Source organism: Pleurodeles waltl, chromosome 9, assembly GCF_031143425.1.
Source record: "Pleurodeles waltl isolate 20211129_DDA chromosome 9, aPleWal1.hap1.20221129, whole genome shotgun sequence".
NCBI lineage: Eukaryota > Metazoa > Chordata > Amphibia > Caudata > Salamandridae > Pleurodeles > Pleurodeles waltl.
Window position 1 is genome coordinate 82,407,385 of NC_090448.1, and position 10,388 is coordinate 82,417,772.

Consider the following 10,388-nt stretch of genomic DNA (forward strand, 5'->3'; position numbering starts at 1 on the left):
ATTGTGGTGGTGGGTGGGTGGGTCGTGGGTGGGTCTTCTGGGATGGCTGCTACATGTGTGCTCCTCCTTGCGACTGGAGGTCGTGTCTGGAGGGCTCCTAGGACATCTTGGAGGGTTTCCTGGCAGATGGTTGACAGCTTGTCATCCATGTCATCAAGATAGTCCAGGGCAGGCAGATCCACAGGAGAGCCATCGTCCTCTACAATGAAATATTGTACAATTAGTGTGTCTTTGTTGTGGCAGTTGCAATGTGATGTCACTGACTTCCTATTGGTGGAACATTGTGATCTGGGTTCACGTTCATTATTCCTGTCATTAATGTTTGCATTATCTCAGGCCTATGCTCCACCTGCATGTCACATGTAGTGTGGGCAGTTTGGGGAATTGTCTGCTTTATATGCTCTAGGTGTAGGTTCTGTCCAAATTGTGGCTTCCCACCTTCTTGACCTAATCAACCCTCCCTCTGCTTTCATTAGCATGGTGAGGCCTTGCAATGCTTGTTGGTGTGCTAATGCCACATACACTACACTTAACAATATGTTCCAGTCTATCATTTTTCACATACTACTATGCAGTGCTGAGACCTTGCATCATACCATGTATTGAATTAGCATGACACAATATAGGTGTCAACATTGGTAGTTTCTCATGTTGATGTTTGCGTATGTGTGCTACATTGCATTGCACTGATGGGACTAACAGAGTTCCATTTCCTCTTATGACTGTCCGGGTGTGTTTCCCTAGCTACACACATATGTCCTCCCCCTCAATGCTGTTGTTTTAGCACTATGCATGGTGGCATTGCGGCTATTGTGACACAGGCACAGGGGTAGACCCTGGAATGTGCAGCATGGGTATGAGATTACTGCTGTGTACTTCATAATGTATGTGACAGTGCCTGATGTTTATTGAGTCTATGGACATGAGCAGTTGACAGGAGTTGCACTTGGATAGAGATTGAAAGGGATTGATCACATTGTCATACTGAACCCTCATTTTGAGTGTTTGTGCCATGGGCACTTAACTGCCATTTCATAATTGACCAGCACACACAGCACAGGTAGTAGTGGCAAGTGTTGCCAATGGTAAATGTCGCTTGAGCCAATGGCCTGAGACTGGGCATTGTCCTCTGGTTTACATTCTGGCAGTACCAACAGTCCTGTGACAGCAGCCCAGTTTTACGCTCTACCCTACCCTCCTGGTCCTCTTTCACCTTTCTAGCAGCCTTGGCATGGCGGTGTACCCCCATGCAAAGGTTGTTGGTGTTGTGTTGTGCTGTGCCCTTGGATGCCTCAGTACAGCCCTTGCACCTGTGCCGTGCCTCTTTGCCCTTTCCACTGCCTGATTTCCAGGGCTGACATGCATTGTGTAGTAGGTATGTACCTCCCCCTTCTTGCATGTGGCATTAGGGCATTTTTGTCCCCCATGCAACTTACCAGGCATAAATGTTGTTTCCTGGAAGTCTGCGCTGTCCTGCGATTCCTGTGACAATCTCCTCTAGGATGATGGCTGCAACCATCTCCTCCATCTCATCCAGGGCCTGCTGCAGTGCTGGACTCCTACCTCCGGTCTACAGTGCTGCCTTCCTGTTCCTTCCCATTTTCTCCTTTGTTCTGCACTTGCAGACATGCCAGCATTTCTTACACTCTGTGACAGTTCTCCTGACCTCTGCCACACTGTTAATCTTGTCCACAATTTGTTGCCAAATTGCCTCTCTCCTTCCAATTGGCAATTTGGAGGTGATAATTAATTGATGCTGGTGCTCTGTCACCTCTCTGACCAGTATTTCATGATCTTTTGCACTGAAGCGAGACTTCCTCTTCTTCTTGTCTCTCCCCTGGATCTTGTCTGTGTCCTCCTGGCTGGTTCCTGGTAGATTGGGATCTCCCTGAGGTCTCTCCTGACTTCTGGGGTCCATTTTGGGGCTCCTTAGCACTATTTGCTGCGTTTGCATTGCTTTTTGACACAATTGAGGTGAAAAATGGCACATATCCGTTTTGCAACATTTTCCATGTCGCAAACCGGATTAGAGTAATTTTTCCTGTGTTATCGTCATTTTGCCTCACAACAAGGTGCAATGGTTAGCATAAAAAAAAATTACTCTAACCTGCTCTTAGTGCCACTGGACGTCAAAGTATAAATTTGACGCATGGGTGGCACTAAGAAATGGCGTTAGCCCGCGTTAAAAGTTTTCACGCAAAACTGCATTAGAGCAGTTTTGCATCAAAAAGTATAAATGTGGCCCAAATTCTTTCAGAAGAAATGTATATATATTTACCCAGGGCTCCTAAACAGATCCACAGCCAGAGACAATAGTTTTGCCAGGAGGGTTGTCAAGACTATTTTGGTGAGCATGTGCGCGAACACAACACATTTTCTGCCAGTCTAGGGAGCAGAAAACCGATAAGGCATCAGGGAAAATATTATAAAAAGAGGGATGGGGAGCTCATGCAGGTATTGGGCCATGTCCTGCACCCCCTATGGCCTCCAGCAGTCTTTCTGCTTCTCACCCTGCCCACTGAAAGAAGTGGGTTAGACTGGTGGATTTACTCCTAGTATTCCCCAAGGGGACAGAAAGCCCTACTGACAACAAGAAAACCATTTTGAAGAGAAAAGGAATTTGGGTCTCATAGTTGCCTTAGCAGTATTATTGCCTCACCTCATGGGCATATTGGGAGGTTTAGCTCCTGGGTGGGGCAACAAACTCAGGCATCAGGAATTATCCAAACCCATAACAGCTCCAGCAGTCTTTCTGTACCCTAAGATCAAATTGGTGGGTTTACCAAAATCTGCCCCCCAAAGGGCAGAAAGCCTTCTAAACACTAAGTCGGCAAATATACAAGCCCCGTGTGCCACAGTTGTGACACTTTTTGTGATGCACCGGTGGTGCATAGTGCAGACCCATATCTACAAGGCCATGCAAAGCCAAGTCACTGCGTTGCCTTACACTACATCAGGGAGGCATACCATGGGCATCGGTGAGTGTTCCCACGCAACAACCACAGGGTTTTGAACCATTCCCAGATTTACAGGAATCTGTAAACTTGGGCAATGCGTCAAAACTGTACGGCTTGTTGTTTCCTCTTCCTATGTATGCTGTGTTGCTCGGCAACAATTTGTGCATAAGCGAAGGGGGAAAGGACAGAAATGCGCCATATCTTGTAAATACGTTTCATTTCTACCCTTTCCCTTTTTGTGCAAGGGAGCGCAGCACTGCACCACACCACATCCTTGTAAATATGCCCCCTGAATTCTTATTTAAAAAAATAAATAGGGGCAGCTCGCCTAGGCATCAGTCTATGCCCCCATCCCATCATATGCCCAACAGTCTTTCTGTCATCTGCTAGGTGTAAAAGCCACTTTGAAACAAAGGATCACCGTTTTTTAAGAAATGCAAGGGCTGGGACTGTTCCTTTCAACCTCTTTGCAACCCTTAGGGGTTTTAAATGACACCACTAATAATATCACCAATGACATCTCAAATTTGCAGGCCATGTGAAGTCTTTAAGAGAGTGATCCCATTAATTAAGATAAGTATAAAGCTTTTTTTTTAAAGATGTTCATAGAGTTACATATCTATCTATCTATCTATCTATCTATCTATCTATCTATCTATCTATCTATCCTTCTAATATATGAGCAATGAACATTTTGGGGTTTTCAATATCAAATATAGGACACTGGCCCACTGGGGCTTGTTCTCTAATGTGATCACCAGGGAATACCCACTCATTATTCACAGTATATTCACCTGATGGTATGTGGCTCTCAGAGTCCAATTATAGGAAAGGTCCCTTCCCAAAACATGAACTAGAGTCTATATTAACAATGATTTTTGAGATTGAGGATGAATACCTTTGAAGATGGAGAAAGAGAGAGCAGTCCCGAGGATAACTAATTCTGTGACTTAGGAGTCAGTGGGGCATATTTATACTCCATTTGCGCCGAATGTGCATCAAAAATTTTGACGCACAATCAGCGCAAACGTTGCCCCATATTTAAACCCTGACGCCCGAGCCCGCGGACGACAAAAATCCGCAATGTGCGTCATTTTCTGGATGCAGCAACCCGCCCTGCGTTAATGATATGCAGGGTAGGCGTTCCCGTCCAAAAAACGACGCACACACCCGTGTGCCGTATTTATGCTTCCGGGCAAAAATGACTCTCGGCCGGGAGGCGGAGCAAATAAATTACGCAAAGCCCGATGTGCGTCAAAATTTAACGCCTGGGTCAGGGCAGGCGTTAAAATGGGGCAAACACACCTGTATTTAATCAGAACACACAGAACAAACAGCAGAGCAGCAGAGCAGCAACAGGGAGACATGGAGGTGATTTTTCTTCAGCGTGCACGTAGACGCAGAGCCCTGCAGCAACAACAGCAGCTACAACAACAACAGCAGGGACCCCAAAGGCAGCGCAGAAGGCAGGAGAGGATATTCCCCCCAAGAACAACCCTGCATGGCCTCAGGGAACACAACATCATACAGAGGTACCGGTTGAACTGGCAGGCCATTCAGCAGCTGCTGAGAAATATTGAACAGCAGTTGGCCCCCACTTTGGTGACACCCCACACCATGCCAACAGAAACAAAGCTGCTTACCGTACTTCACCTGCTGGCAAGTGGCTCGTTTCAGACAACTGGTGCCCTGGTTGGTGGAATATCACAACCATCATTCTCCGCATTCGTGCCAAAAGTACTGGATGCCATCATTCGCCTGACACCCCTCCACATCTGCTTCCCTAACACACTGCAGAAGCAGCAGGAAACAAAACAGGGGTTCTACGCCATCAGTGGCTTCCCACACATCCTTGGTGCAATCGACTGCACACACGTACGCCTTGTGCCACCTGCTGCAACAGAACACCTCTACCGCAACAGGAAGCACACACATTCAATCAACGTGCAGGCCATAGTCGATCACCAAGGATTGATCAGCAACATTGTGGCTAAATATCCTGGGAGTGTACATGACGCATTCATCTTCCGTCACTCTACCATCAACCAACACTTCCAGGATGGACGGTATGGCAATGGACTACTTGTTGGTAAGTACAAAAATCCAACTTATATACACACTGCACAGCAACCCTCTAGGACAAACAACACATACACCACAATAGCAACACCTAGCCAGGAACACACTGAGGTCCTCACATCACTAGCCATGTTTCTGAAGTCACCATTGAACCTGTCACACATTGGAATTTACTCTACAGCTTAATGTGATGACATTAATGAGTGTGGTTGCCTAAATGTCACCTTGCAAATTGTAAGTCTCACAATAACCTGTACATTAATACATTGCATAAGTCTTAAGGTATGGGATGTCCAGGGTACTTTCATATGAACGTGTTAACTACACTTTCATGTTTTAACTCTGCATGGAACTATCATCTCACCCCCAGTGAAGACACACGGACACGTGTATCACAAGTCACAATGCTAGGGAGGGCACACTGTACTGAAAATCCAAATACACACTGCTGACAAACGGTTAGCTAACAAACACTTGCTCAGCCAAGGGAAAAACTCACTGCAAAAGTTTTCTCCTACAAGTATACGTTGTCACATTAGTACACAAAAGAGTAACAGACAACACAAGACAACTACTGCCATCAAAGGTCTGTACAAGAGTGCCTCCTACATCTAATTGATCCCATTCTGTGTTTCTCTTTCAGCTGATCAGGGGTATGGCATCCAGCCTTGGCTAATGACACCATTTGGGAACCCGACTACTGCTGCAGAGCGGGCATACAACGACGCCATAAGAGGACACGCAGCATTGTTGAGCGGACCTTTGGGATCCTAAAGTCAAGGTTCCGCTGTCTTGACATCACCGGCGGTAGGCTACTATATTCCCCAGAGATGGTCTGTAGGATCATACTCACTTGTGCCATATTGCACAATATTTGTGTAACAAGGAACATTCCCCTCCTTGAACCAGACCCAGACATGCCTGAAGATGACGAAGAGGAGGATGCTGGCCTGCAACAGGAGGGGGAACAACCAAACACGGCAGCTGGAGTGCGTAGGCGCCAACAGCTTGTAAATAATTTCTTTTCATAATTTCTTATATCAATACTTATTGCACAATTGTAAATAAACACAGATAACAAACACGACATCATGCTTTGGCCTATTCATTTCTGCCCACCTTTAGTTTGAATTTGCTGAAGAAGAATGTCATCTCATTGAGCAATAATGACATAACACTCATCACACAAAAAATATACACCACAAATGTCTGCACAGAGGCTAGGATGTTTCATGATACATTACCATCCACAGAGGCCAACAGGAGTACAAATGTGGCAATGACACATGCCTGATCCAGACACCTGAGATATTCTCTCACTCAGCACAAAAATGTAGCTCATTTTAAAGTCTCATTACACGTGTTCAGTGACAGGGTGGGACCATCCATGTGTACGTGACCATGTCCTCAATGGCTTCTCTCTATTTTTGCTACAAACAATGCCCAATTGGAACAAGATTAGCTGCCACTAACTCATGAGGAGACCTTGAAGTTACAGTGACAACATACACCCAGACAGTTGATAGTGGATCTACATTCGCCCACACATATAAACATATGTCATCCAATCAACCAATTATTTGCAAGCAGCCGATCACAGTAGTGTCCCAGTTCGAACCTAGCAGGAAGAATGTAACATGCCACTAAACCAGGTAATGCATAAAGGGCCACATACATCAACAACCTATTTGTCATCAGCACATGAGGAACGCCGAGATTTAGCAAAACATTTCTGTGCAAAATGGTATGTCAGATTGCTCCTAATAATCAATAGGGCAAACGTCAAATGGGCTAATGGGATTATTGAATGGCTAACAGTGATTCATACCCTATGGCCTTCCATGAGCCTGCTGCTGCAGGTTTAGCATAACAGAATAAATGAAAGCCATGGATAAATTAGCAAATCTGGAAGGGTAAACCCTTGGATGCTGGGGGCCTAAGTCCACCTCTATCGCCTCCCAAATATACAATAATTATGTACATGTGAAGTAAACACATGCATAAGGCGCATGTGTGGCCTACATGTCAAAAGTAAAACACATATAAGATACACAAAATCATTATTAGGACATGGTTAGCCCCATAAAAAGTGTAAGTGACAATTGCACTACCTGTTTGGACTATAGATAAATGCATTACCGTGATAAATGTGGGAACATTTTTGAGAAGGAATACATCCTGGTATCCCATTCATCATTTCAAAATAGCCATCAGCAATTACCCAAAATATGTGTACAAAAATGGTTAATAACCATTTTGAGCAATCATTAATATTACAGTGTGAATGCCTTCTATACATCCAATAAGGGACATGTGTCATAGCTAACCACAAATGTGTATCACATAGCACCGTTTGCTCATGACAAAGTTCCTTTCACAACTTGAAAAAATGAAGAAATTTTTGTCAAAATGCATCATATTTCCACGCATACAGCATGGGCGTCATATTTTTTTGACGTACAGGAGTGCACAGAATGCAGAGTCAAAAAAAATCCTATTAAAACTAATAGATTAATACACTGCATTACATGTCCATCATATTTTCTATGATGCGTCATATTTCCACGCATACAGCATGGGCGTCATATTTTATTGACGTACAGGAGTGCACAGAATGCAGAGTCAAAAAAAATCCTATTAAAAATAATAGATTAATATACTGCATTACATGTCCATCATATTTTCTATGATGCGTCATATTTCCACGCATACAGCATGGGCGTCATATTTTTTTGACGTACAGGAGTGCACAGAATGCAGAGTCAAAAAAAATCCTATTAAAACTAATAGATTAATACACTGCATTACATGTCCATCATATTTTCTATGATGCGTCATATTTCCACGCATACAGCATGGGCGTCATATTTTATTGACATACAGGAGTGCACAGAATGCAGAGTAAAAAAAAATCCTATTAAAAATAATAGATTAATATACTGCATTACATGTCCATCATATTTTCTATGATGAGTCATATTTCCACGCATACAGCATGGGCATCATATATTTTTGACGTACAGGAGTGCACAGAATGCAGAGTCAAAAATAATTTTCATATTTGGTTCTCATATTTGCCAGCAAATTACATTTCTACTATAGAACTGTAAACTCAGCCTCACACAAGTGTAAGGGAACAATGAAGAAATTAGTTTTGACTCTGCATTATGTGCACTGTTATGCGTCAAAAAATATGACGCACAATCTGTATGCGTGAAAATATGACGCATAACGGAAAAATAAAAACGGCGGCCATTTTATGCAGGAAGTGATGTAATAGGATATCCTGTTTACATAATCTGTACTGTGAGTTTACTTTCACTTTCACTTTGCAGTCTCAGATTCTTCTAGACTGTGTGGCTGTGTGAAAAGTGTTGTCCTGTGTTTTACTGCTTTTGTGTCCTGTGTACCTTGTATATTGTGCTTTTGTGATCATAGTCTTGTTGTCTAATATTGTCTTAGTCTGTTTTGTATACTTTTGTCAAATCCAGTGTTTCTTTTTTTTGTCTGTGGGAGTCTGTTGTGGGTAGTTTAAATTTGGGGTTAGTTGGGCTATTTTTCTTAAGTTTCCTTTTTCCTTCACTACTCTACCTTTCCCCATTTCCCCCTTTTACTTTTTTTTCTAATTTTTTACCCTTTCTAATAGTAAAGATGTCAGGTAGGCCACGGCTTGCCAGGATGGGTGAGGAGGAATTGGGGGGATTCATTTGTCTTGTTTGCCATTTCCTCCCACTCATTCTGGAGGCTGGGGGACGTGTGATACAGGGGTATCACACGGAGGCACGTAAAGTCCGGTGGGGGAAGGTGCGCCATCACTTGGTCCAGGTGTACGGTAGCATGAGGAATGACCATCAACTCAAGCACCGCTGGGCTGATCTGATATACAGGGAGCAGGATCTGCTGGACCACCTGGGAATCAGGATTGGTGGCCATGTTGGTGAGTACAAATCAATTACATGTGAATAATTGAAAGCTGTGTGGGGACATGTGATGATTGTTACCCAATCTGCTAGATAAGTAGCTGACTGTGTGTAATGCTAGGGAAACCTATTGTGTATTTGTTGCACAATGTGTAGGAAGACCAATGCTAGCAGTCAGATGGCTCATGTTTACAACAAATACCGGATACCTGTAGCTGTATGTAATGCAGTGTTGCCTTTGTGTCAGACAAGCGACACGTTAATGCCTCGATTTGAACTCTACAGGTCAGAATTGCCAGTGAAAAAGGGATGTTGAAACATCATACCTACATATGTAGACGCCATAGCTAGACAGAAATTTGTAAACCCAATATGATGCTATAAATGAGTGGTGCCTTCACGTCACATGGAGTTAGCTATGTTGTCCACACATATGTCACATGTGTGTCTGGTTGGTGTGTGTTGAAAATGACCACCTAGCCTGTTTGAGTTTGAGGGGTCATGCAGTCCTCAAGTAAACAGCTTTTGGATGTCTCTCTGGGATGCACATGAAGAGATGAATGCAACCCGATATTGTTGGGGTATACTAATGGAGGTGTATCTTTGACACCACATGACTGTCCTGGCCACTGCATGTGTGTAGTGGGGTGTGTAACTGTAGCAGGAGACTCATCCAATGTAAATGTTGATTAAGAATTCTTCCATGCAGTATGAGCATGTGTGAAAGTGTATCATTACGCATGTCATATTCACACAGTGTCATTGTAACTGCAATTGTTTGTCAGTGCAAGGAGTCTGAGTATATTCTTCCTTCCATGCTTTACAGGTGGACCTGCACCGTACACCGTGGGAGAGGTGGCTCATTTTGAGGACCCCGACACCTACAGTGAGTGTGGCCTGAGTGCTATTTTTATTGTTTGCTAGTGATGCATGATGGACTACTGTGTGTTCAACAGAATTCAAGGTTTGATGCGCTGCCCGTTCATTGGTATTGTTGCATTAGTGGGATTTCAAATATCACTTCAGTTTCTGTAGACCAATGCTTAGCCATCTCTCAGATTTAGGGGCTGTAGGTCATTCCAGTCGGCCCGCTATGGGGAGTGGGATGAGTCATGTGGAATACACTGGTTAATGTAAGAGTTGCTCTGGGACTTGGCTTGGACTGAGTCTGTATATCAGACTGACATTTTCCCAGATAGCTTCTGCAAAAGGCTTGTATTAAATATGCAGCTTCCGAGTTGAGGATGGACTGAGTACACTGTAGGTTGGATCTTCCGGGGCCATGTACTTCCACAAGTTGAACTACAAGTGTGTGGGACTAGAGTGCAATGGCCTAGGTGTTCATTCGACTCATGATCATGGGTGTTCTTGCTCCTCTGTGTGTGTGGTAAAATATGCCTCACTGGTAGTATGTGATGTTGGCCTGAGTCAG